The sequence below is a fragment of the Schistocerca americana genome, chromosome 6 (assembly GCF_021461395.2).
Source record: "Schistocerca americana isolate TAMUIC-IGC-003095 chromosome 6, iqSchAmer2.1, whole genome shotgun sequence".
NCBI lineage: Eukaryota > Metazoa > Arthropoda > Insecta > Orthoptera > Acrididae > Schistocerca > Schistocerca americana.
In genome coordinates, this window is record NC_060124.1 from 432,331,835 (window position 1) to 432,346,398 (window position 14,564).

Below are 14,564 nucleotides of genomic sequence, written 5' to 3' on the forward strand. Positions count from 1 at the left end.
TTCAGAGGAACCATCCCGGCATTTGTCTGAAGCGATTTAGGGAAATCAAAAAATGGCTGCCGGCCGAAGTGGCTGTGCGGTTAAAGGCGCTGCAGTCTGGAACCGCAAGACCGCTACGGTCGCAGGTTCGAATCCTGCCTCGGGCATGGATGTTTGTGATGTCCTTAGGTTAGTTAGGTTTAACTAGTTCTAAGTTCTAGGGGACTGATGACCTCAGCAGTTGAGTCCCATAGTGCTCAGAGCCATTTGAACCCCCCAAAAATGGCTCTGAGCACTATGGGACTTAACTTCTGAGGTCATCAGTCCCCTAGAACTTAGAACTACTTAAACCTAACTAACCTAAGCACATCACACACACCCATGCCCGAGGCAGGATTCGAACCTGCGATCGTACCGACCGTAGCGCTTAGGGAAATCACGGAAAACCTAAAACTAGATAGCTAGACGCGAGTTTGAACAGTCGTCCTCCCGAATGCGAGTCCGGTGTGCTAACCACTGAACTCCGATAAGGGACTTGCACCTTCCTTGAACTGAATACTTTGGTTTCCGCTGTTGAGGGACCAATAACGCAGTGGTAGAGTGTCATTATCAGAACGTCCATGTGGATTCTAAAGAACACAAGAAGGGGAACCCCTTCTGTTCGTGGTGGCTCCCGAAATGCTATTTCCAAATTACAAATGTAGTAGGGGAGTTATTACCTTATACTCGCGCTCAGCTTAAGCAAGAGCCTATTCGCCCACTTATTGACTCTGACAATTCAGTTTTCCTTCTTGACTACCAGTGCTATTTGGAATACAGGACTATCTGTAAATTGCCTTGCTTGTGCCCTTCTTCCTGGAGATGTCGATCTTGGTGCAGGTGTTTTCTCCGATGAGAGACTTGCGAGCCAAGTTGAGAATTGGTAAATTTTCATGGTCAATAATTTTACTGGTGGTCTAGAACTTGTCTGTCAGTTTAATTTTGGAGTGCAATTTTATCCGGAATACTGGGTTAACGTTGAATTATTGGGAGAAGTTTCATCGCGTTGAAAAGTTTGCCATGTGTTCTGTCATATTTCTCTGGAAGTATCTACATCTACATAGATACTCCGAAAGCCGTAAGGTACGTGGCGGAGGGTCCCCTGTACCACTACTTGTCATTTCTCCTCCTGTTCCACTCTCAAATAGAGCGAGGGAAAAACGACTGTATGTACGCCTCTGTACGAGCTCTAATTTCTCGTATCTTATTTTCGTGGTCCTTACACGTGATATGTGTTGGTGGCAGCAGAATCGTTCGGCAGTCAGCTTCAAAAACCGGTTCTCTAAATTTTCTCAACAGTGTTTCCAGAAACGAACGCTACCTTCTTTCCAGAGATTCCCATTTCAGTTCCCGAAGCATCTCCATAACACTTACGTTTTATTTGCACCTACCGGTGACGTATGTAGCAGCTCTCCTCTGAATTGCTTCGATGCCTTCCTTCAATCCGACCTGGTACGGATCCCAGACACTTGAGCAATACTCAACAATAGGTCGCACCCGCGTCCTATATGCGGTCTCTTTTACAGATGAACCACTCTTTCATAAAATTCTCCCAACAAACAGAAGTCGACCATTTACCTTACCTACCACAGTTTTCACATGCTCGTTCCACCTCATATCGCTTTGAAACGTAACGCCCAGGTATTTAAACGACTTGACTGTGTCAAGCTCGACACTAGTAATACTGTATTCGAACATTACAAGTTTTTTCTTCCTACTCATCCGCATTAACTTACATTTTTCCACATTTAGGACTAGCTGCCATTCATCACATCAATTATAAATTTTGTCTAACTCGTCTTGTCTCTTCCTACAGTCACTCAACTTCGACACCTTACCGTACAACACGGCATCATCAGCAGACAACCACATACTACTGTCCACCCTATCCACCAAATCATTTATGTACATAGAGAACAGCGGCGGTCCTGTCACACTTCCCTGGGGCGCTCCTGAAGATAGCCTTTTCTCTGATGAACACTCCCCGTCGAGGACAACGTATTGGGTTCTAGTATTTAAGAAGTCTTCGAGCCACTCACATACCTGTGAACTTATTCTATATGCTCGTACCTTCGTCACAGCCAGCAGAGTGGCAATGTGTCAAACGCTTTCCGGAAAGCTAGAAATATGGAATCTGCCGTTGCCCTTTGAAAATTTGAGCTCAGTCACGTGAGTTCGGATGAGGCCAATCGTTTGTTGCAGGTTCTTAGTCGTTTCCCACAGTTTCTAACTTACAAACTCGGCATAACGAGGAAGATTCAGTTTAAGATGGTCCTTACTGATGAGGTGCCGACAAGCTCCATATGGCCTATCTCACCCAAAAATTAAGAACTTACCTTCCTTGATTGGTGGCATGTTACGTGGTGCAGTGCTAAAACCCTCTGTATCGCCATATGCATTCTCCATATTTCCAGTACCTAAACCCAAGAGTGGAGAACTCCATCAGATGGCTGACTATAGATTAGTTAACCAATATGTTGTTTTAGATTCTGTACCTCTGTTGTAAGAGGTCCGAGCAGATGTAATTTCGATGTATTGCTCATGCGCTGACTGCGATATGTAAGGTCTCTGATCAGAGAGCAGTGTTGACTACAGTAGGAACTGTGTAGCTGTAGCAGTAAGTTGTTGCTAGTCTGGAGTCTGCTCTGGTCTGGTCTGGTGTATCGTGTTGGCTGGCCCGGTCGCGGTGCGGCGATGCCGGAGCCTGAGTATTATTGTACAAGGTAAAAAGCAGCCTCGCGCATATGTGGTAATATTATCTCAAGTCGCATGTAAATGTTTTAAAACTCTCGTAATAATAATCTTCCTCATAAAAAGTAACTTTTAACAACCATTCATTTCAATTTAAAGAATTTACTAATTTCTCCCATCCATGATCATCCCGATTATTGCAATAGAAAAATCAGTTGCTTTCTTTCATAAATGACAGATAGGTCGGCCAGCATTGCACAGAGCTGCGCCGGAAAAATTTATTGTAAGAGCAGATATATCCTGCGACTTCATTGAGGTAAGAATTTTTCCTCTTTTTAATCAGAATGATCTTTCAGGGCCATGACGCAACACTGCTGTCGTCCAAAATTTACCAGGTTAAATTCACAGTGAATTATTGAAAAGTCATAAGTGAGCCACAATTTAATTGAGAGGTTTAGGAATTTTTCTGTTGTGAGGTTACGCTAAATGTGAATGAATTTTGTAGGGAGGTTTAAAAAATGTGAAAGAATTTTGTGTGCAGGTTAATGTGAAAAAGAATTTTGTAGGGAGGTTACAAATTGGGAAAGAAGTTTTGTGGGGAGGTTGCACTGTGAAAGAATTTCGTTTTGAGGTTACACTAAACCAGAATCATTATCCATAGTATTTATTTTATTTTGTGGGGAGGTTACACTGTCTGATCTACATAATTGTTTTACGTGGTTTGGTGGGGCCAAGTTCTTTATGGTTCTTAATTTCAGTCAGGTGTATTTACGTATCATATCCCTTTATCTGAGGATTCTACACATATTACGCCTACTGTAGGGACTGGAACTTCCTTTTGGCTTATCCAATGGCGTAGCTGTTTTGCACTTCTTTTATAGTGTGTCTTGGGTGACCTGAAATTTAATGTATATATGTTATAGAGGAAGTGGAAGATTAGGGAAGGTAAACCTTCCCTAGTGGATGTACACCTTTACTAAAATGATCAGTGAGAGCTTACCACAAAACTGGAAAAGCACATCCACTAGTGAAGGTGAACCATCACTGTGCTGGGCTAGGAAAAGTGCACAGTAGCGTATTACCCGCTAGTGAAGGTGTATGGTCGCTGCTCCCGGGTTATTAACGGTGCGTCCAACAATCAAGATTTGTGCAGCTAATGAAGAGTAGCGCTGTACATTTTGGAATTAAAAGATATCCTGTGAAGCGATGTTTGGCTGCCCTCCTAAGCATGGTTGGCTCCAAGCACTATGGGTCTTAACATCTGAGGTCATCAGTCCCCTAGACTTAGAACTACGTAAACCTAACTAACCTAAGGACATCACACACATCCATGCCCGAGGCAGGATTCGAACCTGCGACCGCAGCAGCAACGCGGTTCCTGACTGAAGCGCCTAGAACCGCTCTGGCACAGCGACCGGATAAGCATGGTTGGTCTTCAACAAGTTTACCTCCAGAAGCATTGATGAACGTTCACTCTGAGGATGAACTTGAAAATATAATTATCAAGTGAGTGTTAGCGCTGAGATAGGGACTGAAACGTTGCAGGATAATGAGCACAGTAAATCTCCATTGCAAGAGGATAACATACCAACAGGAACAGACGTTGAGACCAGAGAGAAAAAAGTATTCATGACAATAATGACTACCGCCTAGCTGATTTAGACAAGTCGGCTCGTGCTATTAAGAAACACAGAACTGAAGCTTACAAGTGCTTAGAAGAACAAGCGGAAAGAATGCGGCAGGGTTCAGATCGCTGCATTCCAACAGTGGAAAAGGGGTGTACTGTGGGAGTTCCAGTTCCCGACTTCGATAGAGGAAGAGGAGATGCTAGGTCGATCTTGGCTGTCGTCCTCGAGACAACGGCCGATGGCTTTTGCCGAATCGGAATGAGAGATGGTGTACTGAGCCAACTGTAAGCACGGTATTAAATTGTTGGTGTTAAAATAATTATGGAAGGGACGATACGATATGCCACTGCGGATACAACAGCAACATTTTATTTCAGGTCTCACGTCAGTACTTGCCCTCCAAGGAAGTTCCAGCAGAGAAAACTGTTGCCCCGAGAACAGTTGCGACGTCTCAACCGATGGGAAGCGGCCATGGATTCTTCAAATGCAACCGCCAGCAGAAATGTCAGACTCTGAGATGGTTTTTCCAAAACAAAAATGTGTTGTGCAACTCAAAGTGCCGTGGTGCAAGTGCTTGCTGCAATAAATGAATTTTACGTAATATGACTATGTTTTCAAACTACAGGTGATAAATGCAAATTTCGAAGTACGATTGTTTTGTTATTACAGCCATGGTTCTTGGCAGTGAAGGCATACATTCACTAGTGATAGTGAACTATCCCTAGCCAATGTGTATTGTTTGACAGAACTGGAATCAGTAATCAAAAAATGGTTCAAATGGCTCTGAGCACAATGGGACTTAACATCTGAGGTCATCAGTCACCGAGACTTAGAACTACTTAAACCTAACTAACTTAAGGACATCACACACATCCATGCCCGAGGCGGGATTCGAACTTGCGATCGTAGCAGCAGCGCGGTTCCTGACAGAATGGCCTAGAACCGCGCGGCCACAGCGGCCGGCAATCAATAATCCACTTTCACTAAATGGGCAAGTGAAGGTGCGCTATCACCAGTGATGGGATACTTTTTCCCTGACACTTCCACTTCCAATACAACATGTGTAACTATCTCGGCAATGTGGTGGTTTATAGTGCCACCTCTACTGATCATTTGGAACACCTTGGAGACAGCTCGGGAGTGTGTTAGGGAGGTAACGTTGACCGTCAAGCCATCGACAATGACGTTGACGAGTCGGCAGATACCATTTTTGAGGCATTAAATTTCTGCCAATGGTATTACAGTATTTTACGGGCTACACGACTCTATGGACTATAAGACGCAACGTAACTGTTAAGCACTTTTTTAAGAAAATGACATTTTTACCTTTTTTATTATTAGATTCCAAAGGCGAACAAAAAAAATCTTAATCTATAAAACCAAAGTGATCTTTAAAATCCGTGAAAATCGTCATCTGAACTTTGTACAGTAATTTTGTGCAGGATCTGTTCCCACAAACAGCACAGGACGTGTGATGTGCTGTTAAAAGAATTCCATAATCTACTCAACGATATGCCACACATTCATGCCACGATTCAGCCATATGAATAAACATACTAGTTAAAACCATGAAGTCTAAGCAGTTGTTGGGTGTGTACCACATTTCCCATATCAAGCAATTCTCAGAATATATGAAGACGAGAGATTCAGGAACTAGTGCAACAACGAAGGCGAGGAGAGCTGCAAGGAAAGGATTACCATTACACCGTTTATGATGCACAGTTAACAGAACCAATTCGTGAAGTGTGAACGTGACAGAAGCTTATACAGAAGAACAAGGATTAGTGAGAATGAGAGAGAATTAATGTGAACATGTTTATTATACCCAATTTGTGTTGTGTTTTTTAAAGAGATTGCGACGTATTGGATTCAAAGAAAATCTGCATGGTGTGCCCAGTACACATAGGTGGATAGTATTAGTTAAACAGAGGAGAGTCCATAACAGATGTTTGCCTCACGTCGGATGGCTGTCGTGAAGGATAAGTTCATATACTGATCCTCTTTCGTCGTTTTGTATTTCCTAGTTGATACGGTTGTATATTCATCAAATGATAATCTGGACTGATGTGCTCTTTTATTCCGTCGGCGCCGACCAGCGTCTTAAACGATGATTTATTTGTTCTAAAGCCATCACCAGCGACGCGGATGGAAGTGATTTTTTGATTTTGTGCGTATAATTATTGTCGTTTTGACGTCAGAGAACGTACAAGCGAGTGGTATATTCTTTGTGAACAGTTGTTTGTGTATTGTTCTGTAGGGGCATAAGTAGTACATGTTTGGGGGCGGGAAACGTGGTCGTTTGTTGAACGAAGAAAGACGTGGACGAGAGATGACTACAGGAATACGTGTCGCGCTATGGAACACACAGATGTTCACATTCTGTTACAATCTGAGACCAGGAACAGTGTAGGATAACAATATGGCATGTTCTTTTACACAAATTTGTTTTATTGTTATTGTGGACAGCATGTATGTTGTTGTTGTTGTTGTTATTGTTGTTGTTGTGATCTTCAGTCCTGAGACTGGTTTGATGCAGCTCTCCATGCTACTCTATCCTGTGCAAGCTGCTTCATCTCCCAGTACGTACTGCAGCCTACGTCCTTCTGAATCTGCTTAGTGTATTCATCTCTTGGTCTCCCTCTACGATTTTTATCCTCCACGCTGCCCTCCAATACTAAATTGGTGATCCCTTGATGCCTCAGAACATGTCCTACCAACCGGTCCCTTCTTCTAGTCAAGTTGTGCCACAAACTCCTCCCCAATTCTATTCCATACTTCCTCATTAGTTACGTGATCTACCCATCTAATCTTCAGCATTCTTCTGTAGCACCACATTTCGAAAGCTTCTATTCTCCTCTTGTCCAAACTTTTTATCGTCCATGTTTCACTTCCATACATAGCTACACACCATACAAATACTTTCAGAAACGACTTCCTGACACTTAAATCTATGTAGCATGACTAATTAACGTCGACTAAAGGAAATGATGAACAATACTGAGATCATTGAAGATATTACTGTATTATAATGAAGGAATGATAAGAGATCTAAATCATGAAAAGTCAGATACGGAATTCATGTGGAACAAAAATTAACAAGAGGAGCATCTCAGCTTGGCTATGTACACAATTTGTTTGTTGATAAATAACTGTTGTACAGTCTGTGGTAGGATGTAGTCTTGTGTGTGATATCTCTGTCCACAGGAGTGAGGAGCACCAGGTGAAAATGATGGAGGAAATGGTTGGTCTGGAATTTATTCAGTAAAAATCTAAGTAAAGATGGTACCACCAACACATGGAACGATGGTTTGAAGGCAAGATCTTGACAGATAAATTAATCGTTATATATATTTCCTTACCTGGATGATTCACAGGAATAAGTAGGTTTGCCATGCATGCTCACGAACAAAGCCTGTTATATACATGTGTAAGGCATAGCATGATCGGTTTGGAGAACATACTAGTATATTAACCATTTATTAATTTGATATTAACCCACTACTCCCCACAATAGCATCATACAAGAAGAGAAATAGTTCATTGAGCCACGTATCACACCTACCATTTTTCCATATTTTAAATTTATGTACGCTGATTTAGATTGTCTCGAGTACCTGTTTATGAACATTGTATACTTTCATTGTCTTAATAATATCGGTTTATTTTGTGCAGTCATACTGGTATATCCATTATGATGTATTTTAGATTGCTATAATTTTGCACTGAGTTTGGTCCTTTAAGCATTGTACAGGGCCACTTGGTCGAACATCAGGGTCAAAAAAAATGGTTCAAATGGCTGTAAGCACTATGGGACTTAATATCTGAGGTCATCAGTCCCCTGGACTTAGAACTACTTAAACCTAACGACATCACACACATCCATGCCCGAGGCAGGATTCGAACCTGCGACCGTAGCAGCAGCATGGTTCCGGACTGAAGCAACTAGAACCGCTCGGCCACACCGGCCATCAGGGTCACAAAGGCAGCTTGCGGCCTGTAGCCAATGGTGGTGTGGCCAAGGAAGGACTGAAGGAAGATGGGACACGTCACAGTGTGGAAGCATGTGGGCGCATTTGGGGCGGCCTCGCCAGCTGACAGTAGCTGCAGTCAATGTCGGTTGGACTAGAGCGGCCCGACAACTTTTAGCGGGGAGCTTACGTCAGTGGCACTCAGCAGGTGCAGAGCCACGAAGGAGAGGAACCAGGAGACAAGGGCGAGGCGCCTTTCGACGAGTGGCACATGGTGGTAACATGAGCAATGGTCGTTTGTGTTGGACAGGCGTGTGTCAACACAGGAATTCCCGAAGCCTGCAAATGACATTCAGGACAGATATAGCTGGCGTTAGGCTACAACTAATGAACTGCATACGTCAGAGGCTTCTTGACAGACTGCGGCCATTACACCTTAACATAAATTGACCTCTCCCTTTGGAGATCAGTATCCAGTAGCCATTCTGTATCACAATGCAGGACTGTACAGTGCCACCTATCGACAGCAACAATTTCTGATCTCATAGCAAAAACTTTCAGTGCTATTTACTGACACGCTCCCAGCAGATCAGAACACCTTATTCTGCTGAAATTTTGGACAGGGCAGAATGACTGTCCGAGCTACTCCAAAACTAATTCCTGTTCAGCTCTAGTGAGCAAAGTCGTAACACACTGGTAGGACAGTCGAGTTGACAACAACAACCAGCATCATTCACATTGACATCAACAATGGAGTCGCAGCCAACTGATTATTCGTGCACACCTGTGACATAGACAGTGTTATAATGGAAGAATGCTTACCATATTATCTTCAAGCGATGTGAAGTAACACCCATCGTTACTGCCACCCTCTATGGACTATACCTAGGGAGACGAGATGGAGACCCATCTGCTCTCCACTCTTTGTCTGCATCTGCCAGATGGGACACACCCATGCTGCGAGTAACGGCGAGAAAACTGCGTCGAACTAATCTGCATGCCCTCCCTCCATACTTTGTGCTTCTGAAAACCCCAACATACTCGTATGACATTCCAAAGGGAAGTGAAAGTTAAAAGTCCTGGGTGATTTTAGTTAAATATTATTTAAAATTTTGCACTGTTATCAATGTCTTGGTGAGTGTTTATGTCATATTCGTATGTTTGTTCTACTATTTTATGTAACATATTATCTGTGTACTGTTACTTTGACAAATCACACATGGTTACGTTTAAGAATTCCATGATCATACAGGAGATTTATTTTTTTGTTCATTGTCATTGCCGCGCTAAAACTATTCACATTACGTTTTTACAGACAAAGTAGTTCAATTGGTGGTGAGAGTTCGAGGTGGACAGAGTTCGAAACATGCAGTCGGGATTCAGAGTTACGGCCGCTGCACCATGCCCACGTCCTCTACACCACAGCCATCGGCACGCCACGGGCATCCAACACAGCTGTCCAAGATTAATTAGTTGATCATAAGCTGCAGCACCGGTTTCATACGGCATTCTTGGTCTGCACTTGCGTATTTATGTGTAGTAACCTGTGTCAGATTCACAGTTGCTATACTGATTGTGTGAGCCTCTTGATTAATCACCATGTGTCCAGTCACTGTGTGTTGGGGTGTAAAAGTAGACTGCCTCCAAGTGGTACACCCCGGGCAATGCCGAAAGGTAGCTAAAAGTCTACTACTATCGTGGCGCTGCACTATGAGTGTGAACTCATCTCTGGGCTTAAAAGTGCAAATGGAAGCAAACAATAAAATGAATGGGTCTTCTCAAAACCCAATGACAAGAGACCTCGGCCCATCAGTCCGAGTACTGCAAATTAACGTAGAAGGTATAAGTAAGACTAAATGTGATATCCTCTCTAGACTAGCACGGGATAACAATATACATGTCATACTGGTCCAAGAAACACATGTAAACCACGAGGCAGATCTCATGAAAAGAGGTCTCATAAGTGGATACACCGTTGCTGGAGCTATTCACCATAAAAACTATGGATCTGCTACATACGTGCGTAGTGACATTGATAACTGGACTCCAATAAAAATAAATTCTTCGGATAACATATTTTAATAGACTCACTAGTAAGTAACTTCACAATAGTCAATGTATATAAGCCTCCTAACATCCAATGGCCAAAAGAAGCACTTCCTGAAACAAAATACCTTACCCTCTTAATGGACGACTTCAATAGCCACCACAGTTTATGGGGCTATAGCGAAAACGATGAAAATTGTCAAGACTGACTTGAGTGGGCAGATATTGAAGACCTGCAACTAATATATGATGCTAAAGAGAGACACACCTTCTGGTCAGCTAGATGGCAACGCGGTTTCAACCCAGATCTGTGCTTTGTTAGTAGAGACCACAAGGGTAAAGGTTACCCATCAAGCAGGAAAGTATTAACCGACTTCCCACACCGCCAACATAGACCTGTCATTGTCCACATTGGAATACAAGTCCCTCTTATACAATCAGCTCCAAAACCAAGATGGAATTTTGAAAAGGCTGATTGGGAGTCATACGCAAAACGTGCCGATGCCACTGTACGGTGGATTAAGCCAAGCATTAACAACTATGAACGATTTAGTAAAGCTCTTATTGCATCAGCTAAGAAAACTATACCACGCAGTTTCAGGAAAGAATATATACCTGCCTGGAATGAAACAACTGAATGCCTCTATAACGAGTTCAAAGAATCGGGAGACAGGGAAGTGGCAGAGGAACTTATCGAGTCACTTGACAGCGCCCGAAGAGAAAAGTGGAAAAAAAACCGTGGAAGGTATAGACTTTAGAAAGTCCGGTCGAAAAGCGTGGGCCCTACTCAGGAAACTAGGATCTGGTGCATACAAGCCCTGTGAAAGAGCAAAAACCACTCCAAATGTAATTGCAAGCCGTATAGCTAATATGTCCAGGGCACCTCTTGACAAAGAAACTGCCAGAAACATTAAGAAACTAATTAAAACACGGTGGAGACAATCTACTGAAAGATCACATCCTGCAGCACATTTCACAGTGGAAGAACTGAAAACGGCTATCTCGAACATCAAAACTAGGAAGGCAGCTGGGCCAGATGAGTTATACCCAGAATTCATTAAGTATGGTGGGAAAAATGTTATCAACTGGCTCGTGAACTTCTATAATAACATCTTTGAAGAAGGCCGAGTGCCTAAGATATTCAAAAGATCTAAAGTATTGCCAATATTAAAACCTGGGAAAACACTAGACAAGCCTGAACATTTTAGACCAATCTCTCTCCTGAGCACCTGCTTCAAACTCTTGGAGAGACTCTTGTATAATCGTATTGGGACGACTTGAATGATAGAATCCCCATCGAGCAGGCTGGTTTTCGACCAAAACGTAACTGTTGCGACCAAGTACTGGCTTTAACAACACATATCGAGAACGGTTATGAACGGAAACTTAAAACAGTTGTTGCATTTGTAGATTTAACCTCTGCATACGATACTGTGTGGAGGCATGCTCTTCTTAGCAAAATACTTGAGATTATCCCTTGCCAGACCTTGTACAAATTACTAAGTGATGTACTCAGCAATAGAAAACTTGAAGTTCATCTAGAAGGAAAGAAGAGTCGAACCATTGTTTCAAACAACGGCTTACCACAAGGTTCTGTATTGGCACCATTACTTTTCAATGTGTACATAAGTGACATACCAACAACAAATGCGCGGAAGTTCTGTTATGCAGATGACATGGCCCTGGCTGTGCAACATGAAAGTTTTGAACAGTGTGAAAACTCCCTTAACCAAGTCCTCCGAGTAATGGGTAAATATTTCAGATCTTCGAGATTAATTCCTAACCCAATAGTGTCAGAAGTTACAGTGTTTCATTTAAACAACCAACAGGCAACCCGATGCCTTGACGTTACCTTTGCTGGTAGATAGTTAAAGCATAACCCAAACCCAAAATATCTTGGTATTAAATTGGATAGACCGCTTACATTCAAACCACACCTAACAGATACTGCTGCTAAGATACGTACAAGAAATAATATTATTCAAAAGCCCGCCAATACTAGCTGGGGAAATGATGTGCATACTCTGAAGATTTCTTCTGTAGCGCTGGTATACTCTGTTGCGGAATATTGCAGCCCTGTCTGGCTTAACAGCAGCCACACGTCTAAAGTGGATACTCAACTAAACAATACCATGAGAACCATAACTGGGACCATTAAATCGACCCCACTACCTTGGCTTCCTGTTCTCTGCAGTATTGCTCCACCACATCTAGGCGGCAAACCGCCTTAGTTAATGAATGGCGTAAAATCTCCTCCAATACCAACCTTCCAATCCATCAGGACATTGCCCCAAATCTTTCCCGACTTAGATCTAGAAGACCGCCATGGAGAACAGCTCAAAACCTTATGGCTACGTCTTACGATGCTATGGATTCATGGAAAAATGAATAGTCTCAGACCGGACTATCCAAGAAATGGAATGAAATATCACCTGGTGGAAACCTACCTGGTACAGACCTGCCAAGAAGAACTTGGGTTATACTCAATAGACTCAGAACTGGCCATGGTAGAAGTGGCGAGATGCTCTGTAGATGGGGCATACGAGATTCACCACAGTGTGATTGTGGACATCCAGAGCAAACGATCCAGCACATCACCCAGGAATGCCCTAAACGTGCGTTTAAAGGATCCATTCGAGAACTTTATGAAGCCTCCCCTGCAGCCGTCGAGTGGATGGGAAACCTAGACATAGAACTTTAAAGAGACTATAGATTCCATATAAGTAATTGCTGAATGACCTTATAGCAACAATTTCTATATGATAATTTTATCTTATCTATGACAAGATACAGCCGGCCGAAGTGGCCGTGCGGTTAAAGGCGCTGCAGTCTGGAACCGCAAGACCGCTACGGTCGCAGGTTCGAATCCTGTCTCGGGCATGGATGTTTGTGATGTCCTTAGGTTAGTTAGGTTTAACGAGTTCTAAGTTCTAGGGGACTAATGACCTCAGCAGTTGAGTCCCATAGTGCTCAGAGCCATTTGAACCATTTATGACAAGATACCTTATTGTACAACCTGTGTACGCCTACTTTATCCTTAATTGAATGTCCACAAGACGAGACATTATTTATGTGTTATAATGTATGTTGATTTTATCTTTCTCTGTCTGTATGTATTTAAACATGAAACCATTTGTACTTGAAAACCACATACGATAAATAAATAACTGTGTTCATTTGGGCTTAACGAACTTTCAGGCCAAGTTACTGTGTGATATTTTGCGTTAGAGGGGTTTAGTTAGCTCGTTGGGGAAAATAACTCTGAAGACTATTCAAAATCCATTGACTTTATAAGCCAGTAAGCAATTTTGAATGATCTATTTATTTTGTGCTATGTTTCACGGAATAAGTTATTTTGTTTACCGAGAGACTGTTTCTTTTAGAAACCTTTCATTCATATTAAAATAATGCTTGTGTAAATCTCCAATCTAAGATCGTTAGTTGGGATCTTAGAAATCAAGTAATCAATTAAAATTACCCAGATTAAATAATTGTTAACTTAGTTCTTTTAGGTGCAGACGTTTCACAATTAGTTTCCTGGGACGTGATAGGTTTCACCATCCAGGGAATTTTGCAATGAGCCAGGAATAGACAAGGGTATTACAGGAAAGACGTGTGTAACGAAACCACATGGTGAAGGAATATGATCGGGCCTTAAATTTCTAATAGGTTCAAAACATCATTTTCCACAACAAGTGTTTTGATCATGAAGCTGATACAGTAACTAATGCCAACCAAACGAATCCGAAGAGATGATTACTGATTCCGAAAATGTTGAAATACGATCAGTTGTTCGTGTAAATATGGCCGTTCTTAGACCATGTCAGAGATGAAATCTCTGTCAGTACCGAAGCTAGAACAAGTACATCGAGGATAATTAGATGAAACTGGTGTATAAGTTTTTGAGCGCCTTGATATTTTGCAAGATGATTCGGATAATGATAACATTTTATCCTAATAAGAAGCTGATGAGATCCTGCCTCTTACCGCTAATGCCAAATGTTTTGAAACTGAAGAAGACACAGATTCACCAAAATCTCAGGATGAATCGCAGATGTGTGCCGAAAGAGCTGGATTACAGTTGTCAATTGTGGGAGACGTTCTTGAGAATGTTACACTACGTAAAACATGGAGAAAGAAGAAACACAGGAAATGGAGGAAACGTCTCGGGTTATTTGCGGGAATCTACGGAGCAGAGAATATCTCAAATCAG